Genomic DNA, 10,111 nt, shown 5'->3' with positions numbered 1-10,111 from the left:
GCTCAGGTGTAAATGCAGCAGGGCGCAGTGAGGACATATTTAAAGGGGAATTGGCGGGGTTTTTAAAAAAAAAAATCTGGACCTTATTTCTAGCATAAAATACGATCATTTACTCACTCAGATAACTTTGGTGTCATTACAATCGTTCCAACAAAATTAGCTCCAGCCGAGAGCCGCGTATATCCGTATAATGTGAGTCTACAGGGCAGCAGAATGCAGCCTCTAAATAACACATTATCTGCAGAGAAACTCCTTCATTTCACCAATATTTAGTTCTGATAGGCTAGTGCTATGCCCCTCTGAGTCCGGGGTTAGCTGTTATCAACATCCGGGGTCTGTAGGTTGACCTACTGACCTCTGACCTGGATGATGTCAACTCTGAGCGCCGCGCGGCACGGCTTGTTGCTACCGCTAATGCTACGGTTCGTTTCTGCGTGTTTCTGACTTGTCAGAACAAAATGAGCAGCTGGATGAAGTTCAGCTTCCTCAGGCTTCCTCTCCTCAACCTGGACTCACTAAAGCTCCGGCTAGTTGAGATAAAAATGGACCTGAATGCCGAATTGGAATCATTATTATCAGAATGAGCCGGGCAGCGGTCGGAGATGACATCATCCAGGTCAGAGGTCAGTAGGTCAACCTACAGACCCCGGATGTTGATAACAGCTAACCCCGGACTCAGAGGGGAATAGCACTAGCCTATCAGAACTAAATATTGGTGAAATGAAGGAGTTTCTCTGCAGATAATGTGTTATTTAGAGGCTGCATTCTGCTGCCCAGTAGACTCCATTATATGGATATACGCGGCTCTCAGCTGGAGCTAATTTCATCACAACGACTTGTAATGACACCAAAGTTATCTGGGGGAGTAAATGATCGGATTTTATGCTAGAAATAAAGTCCAGATTGTAAAAAACAGCAATTCCCCTTTAAGTTTCTGATCATTCAGACCACATTCACAGGTCTGGGACACACTGAAGAACCAGCTGCTTCTTCAGCCACATCCTCAGTCACAGTCTCAGTAGTCCCAACATTATGTCATTCAAAAATATTTTGCTATTTAAAGTGGATAAAGCTTTACTTCATTGTAAGACAATAACAATAACACCCATTATCTGAAGGCACATTTCAGGGTAAGATGAAGGAATATATTGTTATTGGAAAAACATTATGCACAATGTATTTTTTAAATGTAGTAAAATATTGATAATTGGTAGATGACCAGTGGTCAACCAATAGTCCATAGTTGCTTATTAGTGAACACCTAGGTTTGGACTGATTACATTTGAGCTGTGTGATCATTAATTTACTGCTGCACTAAAAATAATGACTGTTTATAGTTTTATGATGCACTGGGGTTTGTACCATCAGATCTCATCTTTAATCTCACCTATTGACCATCCTGATTGTCAATCAATATGAACACTAGAGACACTTCACAGCAGCTGGACCAAAAAAATATACCAGTTCAGTGATTATATCTAATCTAACCCCATGCAGTTGTTTGCAAAGGTTTGTGCAAATGGAAAATTATTAGTTTGTATTTATTCATTTTGTTTAGCTGACACAAGGAATTATAACTCCAGTGAGAAAACATTAAAGATGAGTCATGCACAATCATATCTTCTCTAGCCTCCTCTGTGTTGTAGCATCAGTTAGCTTCATGTTCAGATTCTCAGGCAGCTGATTAAAGGAGCTTAACCCTGACCCTGATGGCAGGTCTTCACCTCCCTCACCAGTGTGTTTAGTATAAGCACATAGTGGTAAAACATATGCCACAATCACTGTTTTTTTCATTTTGTGTTCACGTTTTTATTGCAGGAAATAAAAGGATGACTAAAAGGATCCATTTTAACGTGTTTGCTGCATGTAAATGTGTCATTTTCCCAGCTTACAACTGACAAGTGCAGTTCAGTGTGTTTACATCTGTATCAAACAGTCATTTAATTTGTAATTCTCCTCACTCTCTTTCTGGTGTGTGCTTCATTTTGCTTCTGCTGTGAGAGTGATACGGTGGCCCTCAGCTCCACACAGACAAAACACACACAACCCTCATGAGTTTGACTCCACCTGTTGCTAATTCTTACATGTACAACACAACAGAAGTGTTTCCAGTGAATAAACAGGCTGGCTGCACTGCAAAATATCAACTATCTTACCAAGAATATTTGTCCTATTTTTAGTCAAAATGTAATTTCTAGTCAAAACAAATCTCATTATACTTAAAATAACATTTAAATAACATTTAAAAAGCAGTTTGTTTTTAGACACTTTTTCCTTCTTTCAAGCATATCTTCACTTAAAATAATCTATTAGTGGGGCAAGTTTTTCTTTCTTATTACAAACACAAAAAACTTCCTTTCACTGGCAGATTTTTCTACTTATTTCAAGTGAAACAAGTGAAAATGATCTAAAAACAAGTTCTTTTTTAGGTGATGAGTCTTATTTTGAGTGGAAGGGATGAGTTTTGACTAGAAATGAGACATTTTGACAAGAAATAAGACAAATATTCTTGGAAAGATTTTGTGTTTTTGCAGTGTGGGATGCACATGGATATATTCGCCATTTGTACTCCTGCAGTGTATTGAGTCCTCAGGGCCACCGTAGGAGCTCAGTGCTTTACCCTGAGGTGGAGGACTGGACCTCTCTCTGGTTCCCACCAGCTGTTTTAACTGCTCTGTTAATACACATAATATCAGTAGAATAAGTTCTTGTACTAATGTAATCAGGTGCTTCCACTGGGTAAAACACTACACAACCAGCTCAGTCCAGACAGACTGTCTTATCAGTTTAGTGCAGTTGTGATATTGATACATATTCATTCATATATTCATGTTGTTCTTACAGTAACACCACCTCTCTCTGCTCGTGCTCTGTCTCTGTGTGGCAGGAGGCTGTGAAACACCGGCTGTTCATCCAGCTCTACAGTCCGTCAAGCTGTGAAACGTATAAATCATGCATTTTAAAATCTGATGTGTATTTTCAAGTATAATGGGATATTTTAAAGTCTAATCTGCAGAGCTTCTCCATCACGTTACAGACAGCTGATGACTGTTATATGCTTTAACAGTAGAGCCCAGTAAGACTGCTCACTCTGCAGTGAATGTGGACTACAGAGGTTTGTCCACTCGTTTAAAGTCTGATGATGATGTTGAGTGTGTCAGGTTGTTTTTTTGTTGAAAGTTTGTATGTTTGTCTGACTGCTCATGTTCATGATTAAAGCTGAGTCTACTCAATGTCGAAGTCATTGCACAAAGTCATACTTCTTGTTTTGTTTTTTAAATTAAATATAAGGCATGACAGCTAGCAGTCATAATAGCATTGTGGGATAAGTCACAGGTACTGTGCACCAACTGAATTCATATTTCCCCATATAGATACATCTAGATTACAGATTCCACAAAAGTGGAAAAGGTCAAACTAAAGAATCTCAACATCCTAAAAAAAAAACCCAACTGCAATTCACTACACAGTTACTACAGGGACTTTGTCTATATGTGCTTGAAGTTATCATGTTTTAAACAGAGATTACAAACACTATCAAAAAGTAGCACTTGTATTTTATAAAATGAAATGAATAACTTACAAAACCATACCAGTACTTACAGTCTAGTCTAGTGCGATGCATGATGGGGACATGAGCATCTCTACATAACACGGTGAAAATGAATCCTGTCTGTTCCTGGTATAACATCAAAGAGGTTGTCTTAACACAGAGTCAACCAGAGACATAACTATTAGTATTAGTTTCCTATATACATGTTAGGCATAGATATTCTCCATAAAGTGCTGAAAAATAATAATTTTCATGAGAATTTGTCAGGCAAACAGTATTTTTTTTTTTTTTGTCTTTTTTGGGATGTTGAGGGTGATATCTTAAAATTGAGTTGCAACAAACGCCAGAATCTTTTTTTCCTGCCTCCCCCTATGTGTCAAGATACTCTCTGCCAAATTTTATAGTTGTATGACTATTTATGCCATTGTAGGCAAGGCAAGGCAAGGCAAGGCATCTTTATTTACATAGCACATTTCATACCAAGGCAACTCAATGTGCTTTACATAAAGACAAAACTTTAAAGAGAAGCATAAAACAGAATAAAAACAAACACAAAAAACAGAGTTAAAAGCAAGAGCAAATAAAAGAAAATAGATAAAGTTTAAAGTTCTTAAAAAGAGCTCAGCTATAAGCACGTGAAAAGAGAAATGTTTTTAACCTGGATTTAAAAGTGCTTACAGTTGGGGCTGATCTCAGTTCTGCTGGTAGTTTGTTCCACTTGTGAGCAGCATCACAGCTAAATGCTGCTTCACCATGTCTGGTCTGAACTCTGAGCTCCACTATCTGACCTGAGTCAGTAGATCTCAGAGCTCTACTGGGTTTATACTCTACTAACATGTCATTCATTGTAGTACCTAAATATTTGCATTTACATAATTTCACCAGCAAAATGACCCAAGAAAGGGGTTTTGGCCCCTGTAGCTTTCCAGCAGCTAGTTGACCGGGTTGTCCACCCAGGTTTTAATCCTTGAAGTTCCTAGATATCATTTCTGCTGTCAAACCTTTTACAACGCTCCGTGTCTGTTTTCCAAAAAACTGGGATTTTGCCCCCTGGGTATATAATAATAAACATACATTATAAGATAAGGGCCTGGTGGTCTGTCTTGAGATTGGGTGAGCACACACATTAAAGCAGAAGTAAGCGATCCGGTCGTTTTGGCTAATGCTGCGTTCCAGGCAGGCTTTTGAAACTGTAAATTACAGCTTCATGTCACAATTTACGATTTTGTAGCGTTCCAGGCAACCCACTCGTGTTTTTCCGACCTGTTTTACCTGTGAAAGTCACTATAACGGCCACTCGTAACTTCCGACCCGTGAACTCGTACCAGATCGAACTGGTATGACTTCACAGGTCGGAAAAACACGAGTTACGAGTTGCCTTGAACGCACCATAACAGTCCTCGTCCCTAAGTCACCACATTCAGGCGCATCCCTTGGCTGCACACACAGAGAGGACTGCCCCTTTATGCCGTTCTCTCTCCTCATTGGATAAAGGTTGTAGGATACAAGGAAAGTTTTCTCCTCGGCTCAGAGCAGAGCAGAGTGACTGACGGACCCGTGTTTCGGTCCAAACACTCTATAGAAGTGATTGCTGTCGGAAGATAGAACTATTTAAGACTTATATTAACACAAATATATTGCTTACTTCTGCTTTAAGTGATGCTCGATTTTTTTTTTTTTTTTTTTACCTCCCATTCATCAGCTTGTTACAAAGATCCTGATTTGTCTGATGCAGGTCCAGGACAGGAATGTTGCACATACATTATTTTATTTAGTAGGACAAAAGGAAGTGGCTTCAATAACTAGCAGTCCTGGCATTGGCAGAGTTGTCTCTCCAGGCCGCCATAATGGAAGATAACTGCTGAGGGAACCAGTAGAACAACGTGTTGCTTATCATTTGATTTTCAGTGAGTCTCACCTCAGTGCATGTGTTGTGAAGGACATCTGACAAATGACATCGTAGGAGTGACTCAGAAACAGCATGGGGGACAAGGGTAACCCAGAGTTTAAAACATTAAAACCACTTTGATGAGACATTTTGTTCCCAGACCCAAAGCTGTTGATTTTAGTTAGATCACTGTGTTTTTTTTCTTAATCAAACATTGTATTTGAACATAGCCTGAGCTGTTGTTGTTAAAGGGATAGTTCACCCAAAATTCAAATTTCACTCATTATCTACTCACCCTCATGTCGACTAAGAGCTGTGAGAATTTTCAGAGTCCTCCGTTCCTTCTCTGAGTTACGGGGGGGGGGGGTCCGCGCAGCAGTATTTGTCCATATAATGGTTGTCAATGGATACCAACTTTCTTCGTCCAAAAAGACACACCAAAAAACATCCAAATACCTCCATACTGCTCGTCTGTAATGTCCCTCTGGTATTGAAGCCCCGACATAAGATAAGATAAGATAAGATAAGATAAGATTACACTTTATTGTCAGATTACTCTGAAATTTGTCTTGTGTCCCATGACGTCCAAGGTTTCACACAAATAATAACAACATGAGAACATGAGACATGAGAAATTGTTCCGCCGGTCAGTGCAAATCTCGCGTGATTTGCACTGACACAGGAAGAGCAGTGAACTGAGACACTGGGAGCTTCCGCTACAAACAAGCTTAAAATATAGACTTATTTAATTTTTTACGGAACAATTTCTCATGTCGGGGCTTCAATACAAGAGGGACATTACAGACGAGCACTATGGAGGTATTTGGATGTTTTTTGGTGTGTCTTTTTGTACGAAGAAAGTTGGTATCCATTCACAACCATTATATGGACAAATACTGCTGCGCAGACCCCCCGTAACTCAGAGAAGGAACGGAGGACTCTGAAAATTCTCACAGCTCTTAGTTGACATGAGGGTGAGTAGATAATGAGTGAAATTTGAATTTTGGGTGAACTATCCCTTTAAAGTTCATTGGATTGATGACAACATTAAAAAGATTTTTCAAGCTCACTCTCAAAGCCTCATGTTTTATACTGTCATATTGGATCTCAGTCTCTCCCCTCAGAGATATCACACACACACACACACACACACACACACACACTGAGGGGAACATTTCTATGTAATCTAAGTACATACAGTAGGCTCTGTGTCTGCAGGGAGACTGTAACCATGTCATCTGTATTTGTTTTGAGTCCTTCCTGCGCTAGTTTACATTCCAGCCTCTGGCCCTGGAGAGTCCTGCAACAGCCACCAGGCACAGGTCAGAGATCAGCATCACTTCCTGGGAAAAAATGACACTTTGAGACAGTGGTTGCTCCTTATGGTTTCTTAGAACTGTATTTTCATCAAAATAAGGACGTGTTTATTGAAAGGGTTTTTTTTGCAATCTGGAGGCTTAAAGGGATAGTTCACCCAAAATTGAAATTTCACTCATTATCTACTCACCCTCATGTCGACTAAGAGCTGTGAGAATCCTCCGTTCCTTCTCTGAGTAACAGGGGGGGTCTGCGCAGCAGTATTTGTCCATATAATGGTTGTGAATGGATACCACTTTTGTTCGTCCAAAAATATACACCAAAAAACATCCAAATACCTCCATACTGCTCGTCTGTAATGTCCCTCTTGTATTGAAGCCCCGACATGAGAAATTGTTCCGAAAAAAATTTAATAAGTCTATATTCTAAGCTTGTTTGTAGCGGAAGCTCCCAGTGTCTCAGTTCACTGCTCTTCCTGTGTGGCGGAACAATTTCTCATGTCGGGGCTTCAATACAAGAGGGACATTACAGACCAGCAGCATGGAGGTATTTGGATGTTTTTTGGTGTGAGCACCATTCACAACCATTATATGGACGAATACTGCTGTGCGGACCCCCTGTAACTCAGAGAAGGAACGGAGGACTCTGAAAATTCTCACAGCTCTTAGTCGACATGAGGGTGAGAGTAGATAATGAGTGAAATTTGAATTTTGGGTGAACTATCTCTTTAACTATAATATCAGAGAAGGGAACAGGTCAAAGAAGAATGAACTGCACATGTTGGGCATTATAGCCCCTGTTTTCAGAGATGTTCATGATAAAAATTCACATTTGAGACAACCTAAACGAACGGATTGTTGATGCTGAACAGAAACTGATGCTTAGTTGCTTCAGGTCCAGGCACAACAGGACAGATGTGGTCGTGGATATGGAGGTGCAGCTGAAGTTGATCTGTCTGGAAGGACAGAATCTGAGGATTGTTGGTAAAATGTTATCATGGTGCTCTCATTTATCAGGCCGTCAAGGGTGAGATTACCTGAACACTCTTTGGGAGAGAGCAGTCTTGGAATACTGGATGTATTTCGGGATTATCTTTCAAATAACACAAAATAAATACCTACTGTCATGGGTTCATAAAACTGATTCCCATGTGTAGCTGCTGACTAAGACCATCTGCAGCTGATACACTGACTACAATAAGTATATCTCTCTATTTTTCTGTCTGTGTGTTTGACAGGGGGTGCTGTGTATAAATCCAAACAGGATCTCTCTTGATGCAGCATCATTTATTCTATTCATTAGATTCACATGACGTCACTGTGTTTCTGCGCCGCCATATTTGTGTCCGAATCAGGGCGATCTGGGCACAGATCACAGCGTCACGTTACCAGAACAAGTGGAGTAGTAGGAGGAAATCAGCAAGAGACCGAAAATTGACATTATTTGAAAGATGCCAGGATTATATTGTGCTGTTGACTGTGATAGCAGTCGCCAAAAAAACCCCGGACTGCAGTTTTATTCCATCCCAAAAGACGTAAAATATAGGCGGAATAAATAGTTGACTCTAGTCTATCAGTGGCAGCATGGGCTGTGACAATTAAGTCTCACAAAAAGAGGGCATTCACTTTTTTTTTAATAACATGGATATATTGAATTCTGCACTTTGATTACTTTCTTATTAATTACTCACTGATTCTGCATTTAGGGTCTTTTATTTCTGTATAACGGACCGTTGCTAAGTAAAACGGGCCGTTGCTAGGGACGCCGCTCTGATCAGCGGAGCAGGGCAGAAGAACTATCAAGGATTTTTACCTTGTGTTTCATTTTTACCAGCTTCAGACTAATTGTGATGTTAGAAAAATGACTTGTAGCTGGTTAGAGGGAGAGTGGAGGCTCTCTGCCTCCCTCACCGCTGCTGGAACCAAACCTGCGATCAGAGCGGACAGAGCGGACGGGCCAGCGCAGTGTCACAGCTGTGACCAGCTGTGTCTGTGCCACCGCGAGTCCGTGACACAAACGTGTCCCGTAACCGTCATCTCTTATGACAGACAGGACGACATAAATGCGCACATCGTAACATTTACATGATAATTCATCAATCTACTGATTGATTATCAAAAGCTCGTTGAAAACAACTACACACGAGTCGACCGGGAGGAGGGTGAGGGGCAAACAGCGGAGAAGTGACCGGACTAAGGACTTTGATCAACATTACGTCTCAAATTAATTAATTAATTCATAAACTGTGTAATAAGTGGGATAATATAGAGTTAGTCTGTTGTTATAGAGATATAAACCCAGACAGGATGTATGAAACCCTGTCATTTTGTCAAGAAACTGTCATTTCCATCCTGCGGTTTGCATGCTGTCATATGAGGAGACCTGTCAAATCGGACACAAATATGGCGGCGGTCCCTTCGACGTGACGTCACTGCAACCTATGAATAGTAAGACAACGGTTTCCAGTCTGCCATCACACTGAACCTCTGTCACACTGAAGAACAATGATTAAACATTTATTCAGAGAAGATTTCAAAATGAAACAATTTTATCAACACACTGACATCTCAGTAAAATATAGAAGGGTTGTAGTGTACATTTTGTATTTTTTCATATTTTCTATTCAGTAGTGTCGTGTCAGCTGAAAGAAAATGACAACACTGAATCTGAATCTGTTTATACTTCATACCGTCTGTGCTGCCTGGTGCTTACAGTCCACTCTCAGTAACTCACACCATTTAACCTTGGTCTCTGCTGTGTGTTTGACCACTCCTTTTAAATATCGCACAACAATGACACATTAAAGGGGAATTGCTGTTTTTTACAATCTGGACCTTATTTCTAGCATAAAATCCGATCATTTACTCACCCAGATAACTTTGATGTCATTACAAGTCGTTCCGACAAAATTAGCTCCATCTGAGAGCCGCGTATATCCGTATGGAGTCTACAGGGCAGCAGAATGCAGCCTCTAAATAACACATTATCTGCAGAGAAACTCCTTCATTTCACCAATATGTAGTTATGATAGGCTAGTGCTATTCCCCTCTGAGTCCGGGATTAGCTGTTATCAACATCTGGGGTCTGTAGGTTGACCTACTGACCTCTGATCTGGATGATGTCATCTCTAGTTTCTGCGTGTTTCCGACTTGTCAGAACAAAATGAGCAGCTGGATGAAGTTCAGCTTCCAGGCTTCCTCTCCTCAACCTGGACTCACTAAAGCTCCGGCTAGTTCAGATAAAAATGGACCCGAATGCTGAAGTGGAATGATAATTATCAGAATGAGCCGGGCGGCGCTCAGAGATGACATCATCCAGGTCAGAGGTCAGTAGGTCAACCTACAGACCCCGGA

Source organism: Trachurus trachurus (genome assembly GCF_905171665.1).
Source record: "Trachurus trachurus genome assembly, chromosome: 10".
NCBI lineage: Eukaryota > Metazoa > Chordata > Actinopteri > Carangiformes > Carangidae > Trachurus > Trachurus trachurus.
Note: the sequence above shows the minus strand (reverse complement) of the source record.